This window comes from Ochotona princeps, chromosome 24, assembly GCF_030435755.1.
Source record: "Ochotona princeps isolate mOchPri1 chromosome 24, mOchPri1.hap1, whole genome shotgun sequence".
In the NCBI taxonomy this organism is placed as follows: domain Eukaryota; kingdom Metazoa; phylum Chordata; class Mammalia; order Lagomorpha; family Ochotonidae; genus Ochotona; species Ochotona princeps.
The window spans coordinates 4088695-4105480 of NC_080855.1; the positions used below are offsets into that span (position 1 = coordinate 4088695).

A 16786-nucleotide genomic window follows, 5' to 3' on the forward strand; every position below is an offset into this window, starting at 1 on the left:
TCAAATGAACCTCTCTCCAGTTGACCAGCGACGTTGTAGGCGGAGCCAGCAAGCCAGATCTGAGATGCTTGGGGTCGAGAGATGGTGCCACTTCCAAGCTCTTGAGGGCAAGAGTGACTTTCAGAGTAATTTTAATTGGGTGTGGAATGTGAGCGTTATCTTCAATAAAGACAAGGTTTTTTTTTTTCAAACCAGTTGAGTTGTCTCCAGCTGTGCTGAGTGCCCCCTGTCCCCCAGCAAGCTGGCGGTTAAGTGTTCCCCGTTGTGCCAGTCCTGTGTTCTGACCAGTAGTTAAGCACCCACGAAGTCACAAAGCACGCAGTGGGATTCAGTGGGGCTTGGTGTCGAAGGCTGGTGTTGATACCTACATTGAAAATCAGTGGATAAAGAGTGTGTTTTCCTGCAGGGTATCAGAGAAGTTTCTAGGCTGATAGGAAGTTCTGATCCTTGGTGCTTAGGGGTGTGTGTGTGTTTGTGTGTGTGTGTGTTTAGATGTGATGCATGTACAAGCACAGACATCTGGGGTTGAATTCTGTGGAGCAGGTGCACAGACCTGGCTTTGGGGTCGATCAGTTTTTGTGCCCAGAGAGGATGGTGAGGCGTGGTAAGCCACATGGATTCTGGATCAACATAACATTATTAAACTAAGGAGGGGAAACCTTTGTGTCATTTCTGGTGAGCTCACGGGTCAGGAAGTGGGACTCGCTAAGGCACGGTAGAAGAAGGAGTGGTTGAATGTTGAAGACTGATGGCCCAGGGACCCATGCACCATGCCAGAGAAAGCCTTTGTAAGAAACCAAGGCACCCAAGCACTGTGGATTTTATCCTCTGCCAGCCTTTTTGCAAGAGGCAGTTGATTAAAACATGACTTTGAAATGGAAGTCTCCTCAGCCAAGGTGTCTGTGGCCCGGCATGGCACTGTAGTCTCTAGGCTTGGTAGTTGAGTAAGGTATTTACTCACTGAGTCATGATCAAGCTGAGGGAAGGTGTTCTGGGGCTCCCTCGTGGCGCTGTGGGAGGGGAGCCCAGTCCTCCCTAGAGGCCTTTTTCCCTGGGAGTCTGCATTTCCACAAGGCTCCCCCTGCCCCCGCCCTGTGCTAAGGAGGCAGTGTGGTGAGTCCTGCTCAGGACACTTACATAAAAGGAGAAAAGTCCACTGTTTGCACACACAGTGGAATCAGCCGTCAGGTGACGGCTCAGTTCTTCCCCCCAGATCTTCCTTCTCCGAGAAAGCCCTCGCCATGCCTTTTTTTAAATCCAGCTGTGAACTCGGACTGGCAGCTGGGCGAGGTCCTGCAGGTGCCTGTGTGGTTGACGTGGGCAGAGTGGTTGGACCAGGAAGCCCGCCTCTTTTGTTCGGCAGCATACTAGGTCACGGAGCACAGAGGAAGCTTTTAGCCGCTTCAGATAGAGGCCCTGGCGGAAGTCAGGGTGGCCAGCGGACCCAGCTCCTGCTCCCACCAGCAGCCTGGAAGACCTGGGCTCTTGCGTTTTGGCTTTGTTTTATTTTAGATCAAACAGGCCTGTGTCTTGAAAAAGACTGCGACCATAAAGGAAGTGCTGTCCCAAGCGTGACTCTTCTGGGATCATTCTGAGAAATAAGAATGCTTTGCAGCAGGCTTTCCAAGCAGGTTCTTCTGAAGAAGGAGGGCTGCTCAGTTTGAAGTGTGGTTTAGGCTGGGATTGCTGGGATTGCTGGGATTGGCTTTTACCTGGCATCTGCTTTGCAGTAACCAAACAGGCTCATCTGAAGGGAAGAGGGCGTTCGTCCAGCTGTGTAGCTCGTCTCTGTCGAAATTGCCAAATCCCTCCAGTTTTGCTGATAATTGGTGTGCGGGATTCATTTGAAGTTTCAAGGCCTTGGGCCCTCTGTGTCCCCTGTGGGCCTTGTCACTTAGATAACAGGCGGGTGCCTGACAAGGAGGACAGCAAACAAAAACAAAAACATAGAAAGGTGCTGTGTGACAAGAAATGTCCAGCGTCCTCAAACAGTTATGGATTCTTGTAGCTCAACACACTGAAACAGCCCAACTTCTCGGTCGGGCTCAGATACGACTCACAAGCCATCGCGGGAGGCAGCACAGCTTCCTAGCCTGCCCTTGCCCTCGGGCTTGGGCACACGAGCGGGGTGCGAGGCCCTGGCCAGCTCTCCGGCCGTGCCTGCCCCTCTGCCGGCCTCTTGGCCTTGGCGGTTGCCCAGGATGAGACCACCTTCCTGAAGACAGCCTTGGGAGGCATGGGGCAGTGTTGGCGTCGCCCCGTGGCTGTCTTCATCACCTGAGGTTTTGCCGTGAGCTTGGTGGGTTTTCATGAAATTGACTTTGTCGTGGCAACTTCTGAGGAGCAACTTGCAAGTGCTAGCCATTTCACATGCCGTGCTTGGAACCTGCTGGCTTTACAAAAGAAGAACGAAAAACTGTGACTCCGAGTAGCTCGCCACAGGATGGATGGATGGAACCCCGGCTTACTTCAGCATGACAGCCAGGGGCAGACTGACAGCCGAGGCACAGCCATCACTGCAGAGTGATGAGTGGAGCCTCTGCCTTCCAGACATTCCTGGTGTTGGGGACCTAGCTGGATTTTTAGGACAATCTAGATTAGCCTGCTTTTATGTAATGAACCTGTTTTTAAACTTGAGGATGACTAAAGCTCTTGCGGGTGAACAATTACTGGTTTTAAAATTATTTAAAGGAACCGTGAGCAATCGTAGGGTTCCTGGATCGCAAGCAGAAATTGCACGCTTGGGCGAAGCATCTCCCTAAAGGCAGCGTGGTCAGGGTGGCCAGGGAGGACAGTCCCCGGGCCGTTCTGCCCCGTGGACAGCATCAGAGGGTGAGGCAAGCGGGACTGACGTCTGCTCCCCTCCCCTCCTTTTTAAAGATTTATTTATTTTTATTGGAAAGTCAGTTTACAGAGAGAAGGAGAAACAGAGAGAATGATCTGTCTGCTGGTTCACTCCCCAAGTGCCCGCAGTGGCTGGAGCTGAGCTGATCCAAAGCCAGGAGCTCCTATGGGTCTCCCACACGGGTGCAGGGTCCCAAGGCTTTTGGCCCATTCTTGACTGCTTTCACAGGCCATAAGTGGGGAGTTGGGTGGGAAGTGGAGCAGCCACTTTGTGCCCATTTGGGATCCCAGCACATGCAAGGTGAGGACTTAAGCCACTAGGCTACCGTGCTGGACCCGTCTCCCTTGTTTAACAGAAGCATGTGTCTCTGCCACCTATTAGCTGTTTTACCCCTGAAGGTGTTATTTGCTGCATGTGTAAGGGAACATTACAGCAAGGAATAGAATGACACTGTCGGGTTTTTATTTAGTTAGCAAAAAAAGATTTATTTCTTTGAACAGAGTGATAGCATCAACTGTTTCACTTTGCGCATGGCTGCAGCAGCTGCAACTGGGCCAGGCTGAAGTCCGCAGCCTGTGGGTGGCCAGAACCCAGGCGCTGGTGTAGATCGCCAGCTTCTGCCTGCCCAGGCACGTTTGCAGGAACCTGGATCAAGCAGAGCAGTTGGGACGGGGACTGGCACTCCAGTGTGGGCTCCCAGCATCTCCAGTGGGGCCTTAACTGTCTGGGCTACGAAACTCCTCCCCCACTCAGGGTTAGTTTTTAGATTTGATTCCTAAGGTTCCTTCAGTTCTTCACTAGGAAGATACTGTTTCAGGAGGAAGCCTTGGTGGGGTGGCGGCCTGGTGCAATAGCTACACTGGCTAAATCCTCACCTTAAAGTGCCAGAATCCCGTACAGGTGCCGATTCGTGTCCTGGCTAAATCCTCACCTGAAAGTGCCAGAATCCCGTACAGGTGCCGATTCGTGTCCTGGCTGCTGCCTTTTTCCGTCTAGCTCCCTGACTGTGGTCTGAGGAAGCAGTAGAGGATGGCCCAAGTCCTTGGGACTCTGCATCCACACGGGAGACCCAGAAGAAACTCCCGACTCCTGGTTTCAAATCAAGTTCAGCTCTGGCTGTTGCAGCCACTTAGGGAGTGAACTAGCAGATGGAAGATCTTCCTGTCTCTCCTTCTCTGTAACCCTGCCTTTCCAACCAAAATAAATAACAACAACAACAAAAAAAGGAGGCGGAGGAAGCCAGGAAAATATGGCAAAGTCAGTGTTGTCGGGAAAGCAAAATGCTGGGGAGAGGTGTTCTAAAATGGTGACAAGTGACGCCTGCGCAGGGCCTGAGCGTTGCAGTCACTTGCCATCAGAGAAGTGGCCTCAGTTTTGAAAAAGATTGTTTCGTATCATTGGGCAGCATGATTGTTACCAAGATTCGAGGGGGCAGAATAGGGTTCTTGGTGCCAGATGTCCCTGGGGCCTGACCCCCCCACCTGAGAGACGCCTGTCCCTCTTGCTCACAGCCCCCAGCTGCAGGAGTGACCCGCCCTCTGGCCCTCGGGCACGCACAGGCGTGGTCCACGTTACCTGTTGCATTCTAGTGCGTATGCTGCTGTTCGTATTTGGAGTCCTGAGTTATCACGTTGAGTAGACAGGTTCCCCAGGACCTGAGCTGAGGCTGACACTGTCCCTGGCTCCCAGCTCTCCTCGGCGGGGGTAGGCGCGGTGGGAGCAGGTGGGTGTGGTCTTTGCACACAAGTGTCTGCTGGGGCCCATCTGTCACACCCATCACCACTCTCCACCCTCATGGCAGTTTCTTCCTTTGCTTTTTTTTTTTTTTTTTTTTAAGATTTATTTATTTGAAAGAGTAACAGCAAGACAGGGCAACAGAAATGGAGGCAGAGAGGGCGAGCGCTTGCATCTGTTCATTCAGTCCCCAGATGGCCAGGGGTGGACCAGGCCAAAGACAGGAGACTAGAATGTCTTCTGGGTCTCCTGCTTTTGTTGCTTTCCCGGGCCATTTGATGTAGAACTGGATTGGAGGCAGAGCTGGACATGAGCTGGTGCTCATGGGTCGCTGGGTGTCTCAGGCAGTGGCTTTACCTGTTACGCCACAGTGTTGGCCGCCCCTTTGTGGTGCTTTGTTCAGGGTTAAATTGATCTGTCTGTAGTGTGAAAACATTTCTGTGCAGATCCCCTTCTTTCGTCTCTCTTCTGCTTTCTCCCTGTTACGGCAGCCTCGCTCTTTCTCTTCTGGGTCACTCTCCAAATGGCCACGATGGCCAGAGCTGAGCCAATCTGCAGCCAGGAGCCAGAAGGGTCTCCCATGTGGGTGCAGGGTCCCAAGGCCTTGGGCCATCCTCCACTGCTTTTCCAGACCACAAGCAGTGGAGCAGATGCCCATATGGGATGCTGGTGCTTGGAGGTGGAGGATTAGCTTGTTGAGCCACTGCGTCAGCCCACATGTGTCTCTTATTTGAAAAAGATTTATTTGAAAGGCAGAAGGACAGAAGGAAGAGAGGAAAAGAGAAACGTCTTGATGGATCTTACACTTGTGTTTCAATCCCTAAATGGCAGCACTAGCCAGGTCTGGGCCAGACCGACACTGGGAGCCAGGCTCTCCATTCTGGTTTCCCGCTTGTGTGCAGGGGCCCAAGAGGCTGGGTCAGAAATTCAGGAATGCAGCAGCCAGGCCTTGAACTAGTCCAGTGATCTTGATGTTGGTCTTGCAGGTGGGGACCTAACTTGCTGTGTCATGACACTAGCTCCTCTCTCCTGGCTACTTAGGTTAATTTGTTTAAGAGGCAGAGAAACGTGTGTGTGTGTGTACTTGGGCACACGCGCGCACACACACACGCCACCCCCAGAGATGCCTTCCGTCTGCTGGTTCCCTCCCTAAATGGCCACCCCAGCCAGGCCTGGGACAGGCCCAAACCAGGAGCTGGGCACTCCTCCTGGGCCTTTCACATGGGGGGGCCGAGTGCTTGAGCCCCTCCCAGGATGCATGGACAAAAGCAGAGTGGCCGGGACTCCAACCGGCACTCTGATATGGGAACGCAGATGTAGGCACCGCGGGTGGAAGCTTGCTGCACACTGCCACCGCTGCCCTCCCCTGTCTCCTCCCTCCCACTGTGCTGCTGCTGAGCTCCGTGTCTCAGCCCAGCCCAGCCGCTTGAGGGCGCTGCTTCTGAGGTGCTCTAGAGTGCTCACCTTGGAACTGAATGTCCCCCGGGCCTGTAACGTGTTTTCCTGGCATCCTTTTACAGGTGTGACTTACTTGACTGAGGGATAGGCAGCGAACACTTCTGTACTGCTTGTAAATAAATAGCCGTTTCTGAAGCTTTGGGCTCATGGCGCCAGTTCCTCACACATATGCACTGGGCAAGTAGCACTTTGTACCAAGGTTTTGACGGCTGCTCTCTCCACCTGCACCACAAGGACTGCGTCTCATGGCCTTGGTGTTTTGAGTATCTGTTGGAGTTTAAGGTTAAGTGAGGGTGCTGAAGACGATAGTGGGGAGTGAGACAAGAGTCACTGGTGTGTGGGGGGCAGGGCCTAAGCTGTAGAACCTGCATTCTGTGTGTGGGAGGGGCAGGGCCTAAGCTGTAGAACCCGCGTCCCGCTGCCTGCACTTCTCGCCCGGCCCTGGCCTTCCCCTGGACTGAAGCTGCTTGCAGTTTTGAAGACAATGTAGCAACCGCTTTCCTCTGGGTGGCTTTAGACTTGCAGAGGAGTTTTCTTCACAGCTCTGCCCAGGGTCACCTGACCGCAGCCTGAGGAGCAGGGCGGTGCTTCCTTCAGCCCTGCCCTGCTGTGGTCTCCAGGAGCCCGCGGGACCTTCAGGCGTCCTGTCTGCTTAGGTGCCACGTGCTGCAGGGATGTTTTCCTAACGACGTAGCTCTTCTTCCGTATGTGGTGTTGGAGTGATTTTGGAGGGACAAAGAACTTTTTCGAGGGGGTGACTAGAAAAAGGGAAGGACTCTGCCCGTGTGTCCCCCCACCTCTTGAGCTTTGTGACACATCTGTCAGTATTGCAGATGCCATTTTGGTGGTGCTGGGAGCGTCTTATTTTCTCCCTTTTTAAATTTTGTTTTTATTGGAAAGGCAGATTTACAAAGAAGCAGAAGGAGAGAGAGAGATATAACTTTCATCTGATTCACGCCCCAAATGGCTGCAGTGCTCAGAGCTGAGCTGATCTGAAGCCAGGTCCGGGTCTCCCAAGCTGGTGCAAGGTCCCAGGCCTTTGGGCTGTCCTCTGCTGCTTACCCAGGCCACAAGCAGGGAGCTGGGTAGGAAGTGGAGCAGCTGGGACAGAAACTGGTGCCCACATGAGGTGCTGGTGCCGTGGAGAGGGGATCAGCATGCTGTGCCGTGACGCCAGCCTGGAACCTCCTGTTTTCATTGTTTTTAGAGTTATGGGTATTTGGAGGATGGGCTTGGTTTGCGCTAAGAGCAGCATCGTGAGGTGCCAGGGCTATTCCAGGAGCTACCGCAACCCTGGACACTGTTTAAAGGGCTTGTAGACAACTCCTCAGGTGGCCGAGGTTCAGGTCATAGTTCCCCCAGGGCTCTTTGGAGGGATGCGCGGGCCTGGGTCTGTGCTGAGCGGTCTGCAGAGCTTCTTGTTGCTTTTTGGCAACAGACAAAATCTCACCTGGGTGTGAACACCACGGTGAATCTTCACGCTTGCTCCACACCGGCAACAACTTCTCAGAGAGAGAGAGCTCCGTCCTCTGCTCCCCAATTGGCTGCGGTAGCTGGGGCTGGGGCTGGGCCACGCTGCAGCCAGGAGCCAGGTGCTTGTGCGTCTCCCACATGAGTGCTGAGGCCCGAGGACTTGGCCATCTTCTGCTGTTTTTCCAGACACATTAGAGGGATCTGGACTGGCAGTGGAGCAGCTGAGCTGCTGACGTCACAGACTGTGGTCTTCCCTGCTACCACGCTGGTCCCAGCATCACCCTTTTTGAAATTCAGAGTCCATCTTGCTTTCCCTGCCCCCTTCCCGCTGCTGTGAATTCTGGCCAGGTTCTTCGGAGCTGAGAGTGCTTCAGGAGAAGGCAGGGCTGTCTGTGTCCGACGGGACTGCTGGCATCTGAGAGCAGGCTGCTTTGGTTCTAGAGGTGACCCGGAACCTGCACCTATAGTGAAGGCGCTGCTGGGGGTTGCTTCCCCACTCCGGCAGAGAGCGTTCTCAGTGGCCAGCAGCTGAGGCCCGAGAGCCCGGGGCCTGTCCCTCCCGAGGCCCTCCCCCGCGGGCCTGGGCCAGACGCGTGCTTCCAGCTGCAGCGCCTCTTCTGGGACTTGGCGGGAAGAATAGCCTGTTAGTTTTATAAATAACCAGCCACTGCTTGAGCCGGGAGCCTGACAGTCAAGTGCTGATGCTGGTGCTGAGGGCCTCGTGGCATGGACATGGCCAGCTGGCGGTGTCCCACGCAGCCCGGGTCAGAGTGGCCGCTGGCAACAGTGACGTCGCTGGGGTGGGTGCAGGGCCCCTGGGCAGGTGTGCCCGCGCAGTAACTGGCAGGGTTTAATTTTCTGCCAGCGTAATATTATGTTACTAACATCTTACTTTGGGAGACCTGTTTATTTAAAAACATTTTTTAAAATTTATTTTTGTTTGAGAGGCACATTTTACAGAGAAGGCGAGACGTAGAGGGAGGTCTTCCAGGTGCTGGTTCGCTCCCCACGTGGCCATCACAGCCGGAGGCTGGTCAGGCCAAAGCCCAGGGGACGAGTTTTGTTGAGGTCCCCATGTGGCACACAGGGGCCCAGGCATCTGCACCGTCTTCTGTTTTTCCAGGCCCATTAGCAGGGAGCTGGATAGGAAATGGAGCAGCCAGGACTCGAACCAGTGCCCCTGCGGGATGCCAGTGCCGCAGGCATTGAGTGACCTGCTATGTCATGGTAGTAACTTTTGAGAGAGAAGTTGTTGTTATTTGGAAGTGAAGCTGTTATACTTTTATTTGGAAAGGCTCATCCTATGCCCTCTGCTGTTCCGCACGGGGGACAGACGTGGCTGGCTGGGCTAGCGTTGCAACCTTTCATTAGGGGAAGTCTAAGGCATCTCAGACCCAGAAGAGAGAGGGGAATGAGCTGGCAACCATTGTGCACATTGAAAATGCCTGTAAAGGTGTAAAACTTGTCATCTCAGTTTTTTATGCCAAAAACGTGGTGTTGTGATATGTTGGTGGCCTCCCAGGTTAGCTGCTGAGTTGGAAATAATTTTTTCACATTGCAGATTCTTCCTCAGCACCTTTGACGAGGGACCAGTTCCTCTGGCTGTTCGGGTGGTGAGTGTCTGGAGCGTGGGCCTCCTTGGCGACTCTGCTTCTCAGGGACGCAGCCCAGGTGCCGTGCGCTGCTGAGCGGAGTCCCACGTGACTCTCCCCTCAGACTGTCATTATGACACAGCACCCAGGCACTGGGGGTGACCGACTCGCCAACACAGTCCCTGCAAGTATAGGTGGAGTGGCGCGGCAGCTATGACCCAGAAATTCACAGTATAACTTGGCTTCCTCTAAAGAGAGTGAAGGTCACGTTCATAAAAGACCCGATCACCCATGAGATCCGTGTGGACCCTGGGTAGACCTAAGGACGTGAGAGCTGAACCTCCCCTCCTGGAGGAGGAGCCCGGGGGGTGTGCAGTCAGATCCTGGTGACCTGGCCACCTGCCTGCCAGGCCTGCCACCACCTGACCGCCTCGCTTCTCTGTGATATTTCTTTATCTTTCACGGACTGAAACCCTGGTACCCAGAGTCGGTTCCTGAAGGAAACCGTCAAGCCAGCTTCCGGAACTGAGGCATGGCCTCCGTGCGGTTCCTTTAATTCGTAACAACAGCTTGTTGAGTTCCCACTCACAAAACAAAGTAACACCGTTGAATTGGAGGTGACAGAAATATTTCTGACTTCCAAATAGTAAAGTCATGAACTCATAACCTTCCCTGTGAGAGCAGAGTGACACATAGCACTGCGGGTGGGTGTGCTCTGTGCGGGTCTGTCCAGCTGTGACAGTTCCAGGGTGGCCGCTCTTGCTGGGAGCTGCTCATCTGCATCGGATCCATGCATGGGCCTGAGCAGGTGTGCGGGGCAGCAGCGCAGCGTGGATGGTGTTTCCGCCCGGGTCTGTGGCTGTCTGCCCCGCCAGCCCATCTCCTGTGTCCCTTGGCTGGTGTGCACAGTAGGTAAGCGTCCCGTGTGGTTCTGAAGGAATTCCTCAGTGTAAATGATGAGCAGCCGTTGGTGGGGGTATTTGTGTTTCCTTTGTAAACCACCTGCTGCTGTTGTGTGTCCTGGCATGTGGCTCCCAGCTCCTGGTCCTCCTTCCCTTCCCCGGCCCCGCTTGTGCCCCTTGTAAGTCAGTGTTGGTCAGTGTTGTCAGTCATTTGGGAAGTTAGTAGTTATGGTGAGCCCAGGCCTTACACCTGTCCCTCGGGTCACATGTCCCTGCTGCTGTTTTACCGCCCTTCTAGTGACAAGATTTTACCGCCACTCGATGGGGGGTTCATGGAGAAGGGCCCCACGCGCGGGCTCCTTGACACAGGTAACCCAGCTTCCCGGATGAGGGTCGTCGTTTCTGTGTCGTTTGTGATGCTGACATTCGGTGACATGTTTTGTGCCTCCCTCCCCCCGCCTGCGCGGCCGTGACCTTGTCTGAGTGCTGGTGTCCATGTGCCTGGCTCCCATGCTCCTCGGGCCTGGCCTGGCTGGGTCCCCCAGGCTCAGAGGGGACACTGCTGTCCTCTGGGCAGCCTTGCTTGCTTCTTGGGAGCTTTGGAGGCTCTCTGCATCTCCATAGTGTGTGTGTGTGTGTGTGTGTGTTTATTTATTTATTTTTGTTTGAAAGGTGGAGTTGCAGAAATAGAGAGGGAATCTTTCATCCACTGATTCACTCCCTATACGGCAGAAATAGTTGGTGAAGCCAGGAGATTCTTCCGGGTCTCCCAGGGGCCTAAGCACTTGGGCCATCCTCCGCTGCTTTCCCAGATCATTAGCAGGGAGCTGAATTGGGAGTGGAGCAGTGTCTTTTTCCCTGTGGGCCCTTTAGGATTGGACGGCCATCTGCTTTAGATCTGTAAAGTTACGTGCGCGCGCACACACACATACACACACTGACACAGTTTTAGGAGGGCAGATTTTCTTCTCTTCTTGATTCTTTCCACCTGACATTCCTGTCAGTTGAATGTGCATTTTCCTGGGCGAATTTCATGTTGCCTGTTTTGGTCTCTGTCTCTCTGTCCTGGGGACCCTGCTGGTCTCCGCTCTACCAGGTGACAGTGCTCCCCTTGTCCTCCTGGGGACACTGCTGGTCTCTCCTTCCGAGTGACAGCCTGTTTTTCTAGTACTGCCAGAGGCTTCCCTCTCCCCTGCTGTTTAAAATAGTGTCTGTTCCCAAGAATGTAGTATGTCTTGAGTTCTGAAAATACTAACCACAGAGTTTGGGGGTTTTTTGGTTCGCTTTTGGTTTTTAAAAAATCCCTGCATCACCTGTTTGCCCCGAGTTCCTTTTTGTCTGTGTTGGTCACTCATTGTCTTGCTGGAAGTTTCTCCAGTGTCAGGTGTCCTTGGAAAGTTTGCTGTTGGCTGAAGGGGTGAGGGGGATTAAACCTGTGGTGGGAGTGTCCTCCTTGACCTGTGCCCTGCTCCGTGAGGCACCTGCCAGCAGGTGCTGCACACCTGTCCCCCACACCCTGCAGTCTTGGGGAGGGATGAGAGCCTGCCCACAGGGCAGCTGTGGCCTTGGATGGGCTGATCCCCATTGCTCAGGCTGTGTTGGGATTCTGGGAGTTAAGGAAACTGTCTCATGCCGGCCCTGGGGGGTCGGGGGTTAAGCTGCTGCTCACAGGCCAGCATCCCCTCTTGGAGAGACGTGCTAGTTGGACTCCAGGGGCCCCTGCTACTCAAGTGAAAGGCCAGAGTGAAGTTCCTGGCTTCAGCCTAACCCAGCTCTCATGTTGAGGCCGTTCTGGTAGATGGAAGATCCATCTCGGCTCTCCCTCTCTGTGGCTCCACTTTCACATAGACCTGCTCCTGTGGGTGCTCTTAAAACAGGAGCAAAATGGCCCCCTTACTTACAGGTTTTAATGGAACAGGGTGCGAGAAACCAGCAGTTTCACATCAAATGATCTCATTCGCAGTAATCAGTCAGCACTCAAATTATAGAAACTTCCTGTAAGTGTGAGAGTTCATTTGGGTTGGCTGGCCTTGGCAGTCACTTTCTGGACTGGAGCAGCTCTGTGCTGGCTGAGATGTGCACACAGAGCAATTGTTTGCTAGGCAGAAGGGTCTTTGTGGAGTCTCTGAGCAGCCAGCTCCGCCGTGCGCTGCCTGCTGCTCTGTGTGGGCGAGTATATTTAGTGCTGTTTCACTTCCTCTGTCGTCTGACATTGGAGGGCATTAGGGAGACGCTGGGTTATCCAGTGTTATCCTGAATAGACGCATTGTTGTGTTAGGACGAAGGAAGCGTGGAGTGACTTCAGATTCCGTGTGCACGGTGGGCTTATATTTGGCAGGTGTCACATAGAAGTGTGGGGTGTGTGTGCAGTTTCCAAGTGTTTGCCCCAGGGACATGACAGTTCGTTTTACTAGCCTTTGGGATGCAGGGTCCTTGGAGGGATGCTACAAGTGGGAGAGTTGCTGACTAGATCTAAGCTGCTTTAAAACACAGTCAAGGTGCAGTGGGCACTTGGTGTAGTGCTTTAGGATAAAACGTGCCCACATCCAAGTCCTGGCTCAGGTTCTGGTGATGCACACCTGGGTGTTTTGGGTTTCTGTCAGTCCTGACTTGGGCCTGGGCCAGGCCATCCTGTTGGGCCAACTGGGGATCCCTGCTTCTCTGCCTCTCAGACGAGTGTATCTTAGGGGTTTGCTTGGTATTGGGGCTGCTTTGGAAGGTTGTATGTTAGCTTCCCTCAGATGCACCGAGGTTCCTTCATTCGTCAGCGTCATCTCCTACAGTTTTACTTCTCCATCAGGCATGGGGGGTCAGGTCAGGTGGTTCTCCTGTGGGCTTGCTGAGGTGGGCGGGGTCAGTGGCTCTGGGTTTGCTGAGCTGGGCGGGGTCAGGTGGTTCTGTGGGCTTGCTGAGGTGGGCGGGGTCAAGTGGTTTTCTGTAGGCTTGCTGAGGTGGGTGGGGTCAGGTGGTTCTCTTCTGTAGGTTTACTGAGATGGGCGGGGTCACATGGTTCTGTGGCTTGCTGAGGTAGGCGGGGTCGGGTGGTTCTCTCCTGTAGGCTTGCTGAGGTGGGCGAGGTCAGGTGGTTCTCGCCTGTAGGCTTGCTGAGGTAGGCGGGGTAGTGTGTTTCCTGTGTCTTGCTGAGGTGGGCGGGGTCAGGTGGTTCTCTGGGTTTGCTGAGGTGGGTGGGGTCACATGATTCTCTTCTGTGGCTTGCTGAGATGGGCGGGGTCATGTGGTTCTCTCCTGTGGCTTGCTGAGGTGGGCGGGGTCACATGGTTCTCCTGTGGCTTGCTGAGGTGGGCAGGGTCACGCGGTTCTGTGGGCTTGCTGGAGTGGGCAGTTGGTGAAACACAGAAGAGGTGTGCTATGCCATGCCCTGGCTTCACACCCACTCTGGTGCTCTGGTGATGGGAGAGTTTGTTTTCTTTTTCTTTTTTTCTTTCTCTCTCTCTTTTTTAAGATTTATTTATTTTTATTGGAAAGGTGGATATACAGAGATGAGGAGGGACAGAGAGTAAGATCTTCCGTCCCATGGTTCAATCCCCAAGCGGCCGCAACAGCTGGAGCTGAGCCATTCCGAAGCCAGGAGCCAGGAGCTCTTCCGGGTCTCCCACGTAGGTGCAGGGTCTCAAGGCTTTGGCCCGTCCTTGACTGCTTTCCTAGGTCACAAGCAGGGAGCTGGATGGGAAGTGGAGCTGCTGGGATATGAACCGACCAGTGCCCATATGGGATCCTGGCGCATGCAAGGCTAGGATTTAACCTCCAGGCTATTGTGCTGGTCCCAGTCGGACAGTTCTTTCCTCTTCCCACACCCTGGGGTCTATCCCAGCCCAGCCGTGTGACGGATCGGGAGGTGAGGCTTTCACAACAGGGAGTAAGTAAGAATGAGGCCACAGATCCTTGTAGGAGGGGGAGATTCGGGAGACAGCAGGGCCGTGTATGTGCCCACAGGGAAGACACGCGCACCCAGCAGTGTGCAGGCCTGGGAAAAGGGCCTGAGGGCAGCTAGGCCTGCAGCACCTCGGTCTCAAAGGTGCAGATTGCGAGAAAACATGGCACCTGCTCCAGCCGCTAGCGTGCTGTTCTGTCTGTAGGGTCCTAGCAGAGCCACACCAAGTTCATGTTCGACAGAAGACAGAAGCAACCACCCGTTAACTGTGAGAGTGGCAGCCCAAGGGCCTGACCCACCAGAGGAACGGCTCCTGTGAGGGGTTTGCTCCCCAGAGTGGCCCCTGGGGCTCCACCGAGAAGAGGGCCTGGAGCCACCTTTGCCAGTGCTGATGGACCCTGTGGCCTGAGGGTCCATCAGCAGGCCAGACAGGAGTGGTGTCATGTGGGAGCAAGCGGAGAGCCAGTGAGTGTGTGAGCCTCGGCCCTGTGCCTGGAGCTGCTGAGGACCCGTGTTTGCCGTCCTGTGTGACCCTGGCTGCCGGGACTGACGGTGGAGCTGAGTTTCTGTCCCTCACCTGCTGCCCTGCTCTCCCTGCTCAGCCCCCGTAGTTACCGTCTCTGGCCCTTTTTCCTCCTCGCTTCCCTCCTCTGCCTCGCCTCATCTACAAGAAGGCCAGGCACTGAGCAGGCTCTCAGGTCAGCCTGGCAGCCTGGTCACTGCCCCGCTTGGCCTGTGGGCCCATGGGGGAGACAGGCGGGCATCTGAATATGCACTCAGCACCTCTGAGATGGGGAGATTCCGAGTGACTGCAGCACGGGCAGGGGCTCCCAGGGGTGGCCCAGAGGCTGGCTTCCACGTTGGGGTCTAACTGGGATGGGGAGGGACTGGTGTGTGTGTGTGTGCGCGCACGCACGCGCGCGTGTCCGTGTAAGGCAGTTTCCTAATAGAGGAGCATGTGAGACAGGAACAGGGGAGTGCCCGTGGCGGAAGGCCTCCTGGCGGAAGGCAGCAGGGGAGAGTGCTGAGAGCTGAGGTTGGGGTGCTGGGGCAGGCCAGTGAAGGAGACTGCAAGCCTGGGTGGGCCTGGTGTGCAGTGGGGTCCCTCCCCCAGTCCCCAGCCCCCTGCCCCCGTCTCTGCATTCTGTTCTCTCTGGGTTCACTCTTTTTCCTTCTTTCCACTTAACAATTCCGAGGGGCGATTGAATTATGTCTCTCCTCAAATTGCCTGTGAAGTCCTAACCCGTGGGACCTCAGATTGTGACCTGGTTTCTGCGGCGAATGGAATGTGGTCATTAGGGCGACGCTCCCCTCCCCATGTTGGCAGGACCGATGTTATTTTGCGGGTGCGGATGTGGAGAAAAAGACCATGGCCTTCCAGAAGCAGGGAGAGGAGCCTGCACCAGTTCTGCCCTCGCCCTGCTGAGCCCTTCCTCTGGATCAGCCTCCTCCCCGCAGCAGCCGGGGAAGCTGAGAGTGTGCTGCACCTTATTTATCAAGCAGAGAACAGGGCGTGTGGAGCTGGATGGAGGCTGTGGCCCTAGCGCCACCCTCCCCTCCACCCCCAAATTCCAGACATTGCTCCGTAGGTTGCGGTCTGTCTCTGTAAGGTAAGGACCACATACCACCATCCCTCTACTAAGAAATGAACCGTTCTTCCATAATGTGGTCACTTACTCAGTGTCCGGATTTCCACTTGTCTCCGTGACGTCATACTTTTAAAAGCAGTGTGAATCATCGTTGCAGTTGGATGGTGTCTTCCACCGTCTGCCCTCTCCTCCCCTCTCCGTCCCCTCCTCCACACTCCCATCCAGCCCAGCAGGTTTTTGCAGGGCTTGTGTTCTGTGGTGCTGACACACTGGTTCCTGGGCATCACTTGGACACAGGAGTCGTCTCTGTGCCCATGATGGCCTGTCCTGGCCCACACGATGTGTGTGTGAACTTCCCATGACATGAGGTAGTTTTTTGTTTATAAACAGCTATTTTAACAATACAAATTCTTAGCTGTCCCTAAGATGCAGGTTACGCAGCCAACCGGGCAGGGTCTTGGCTGCAGTGGTTTGCCCATCCCTAGCCTAGGCTGTGCCTCCCTAGGACCCATGGCTCAGACCTCGGAGACCAAAGTTCAGAGTTGGACAACAGGCCGCTTGTTTTCTAAGGTGGAAAAGACAGCTCTGCTGCCTGAGGCCTTGCATAAGGCCCCTGTGGAGGGGGTTGGCTCAGAAGATAGGAAGCGCTGGTGGGGACACTGGGAAATGATGTCCTGTGGTGGAGCCCGAGGGCAAACCTCTGAGGCCTGCTTGCCACAGACTGGCGGAGGGAGCCCAGTGAGACGACACGTTTGCACACCAGGTGATGGGCGCTTGAGTGCACGGTGGTATCAGACGGTAACAGCAGTGCTCCTGGCTGCCACCGGCCAACCGGAGAATGCTGGTGGGCGGCTCATCGCGAAACACTGCAGTCTGCTGTTCTCCAAGGCTCGAGCCCCTTGGTAAAGCAGGCAGGAAGGGAGTTCCCAGTCGTGCACTCAGGCAGGAACAACAAAAGCACCCGGCATTTTGTGGGCCGTCCTTTCCTTTTATCCCTGCACCTTGGCGTATTTTTAATTTCTCCCCAGTGTGGGTTCACAGGCAACTCATTTGTGTAATTACAGAGGTGCTGGAGTACCTTGTGAGGGGCTGGGTGCCTTGAGTCAGGCTCCTGGGTGGGATTTAGGGTGGATGGAATACTAGGTAGTGCTCCCGCCTCGCTCTGAGTCATCGCCGAGAAACTGCGGCCCCAAATGAGCCATCTCTAAGGCAGGTAATGCGTACCTATGTCCGAGGGTTTCTCAGCTTTTCTGCTTATTAAATCAAGTGCTAGATAGCTATTAGAATGCTTTGAAAGCTGG

At 54.7% G+C, this 16786-nt stretch overlaps 1 protein-coding gene across 1 annotated transcript in view; it reads left to right on the forward strand.

Annotated features, from left to right (window-relative positions):
* LMTK2 (lemur tyrosine kinase 2) overlaps positions 1 to 16786 on the forward strand; it is a 71031-nt gene that overhangs the window by 1359 nt on the left and 52886 nt on the right.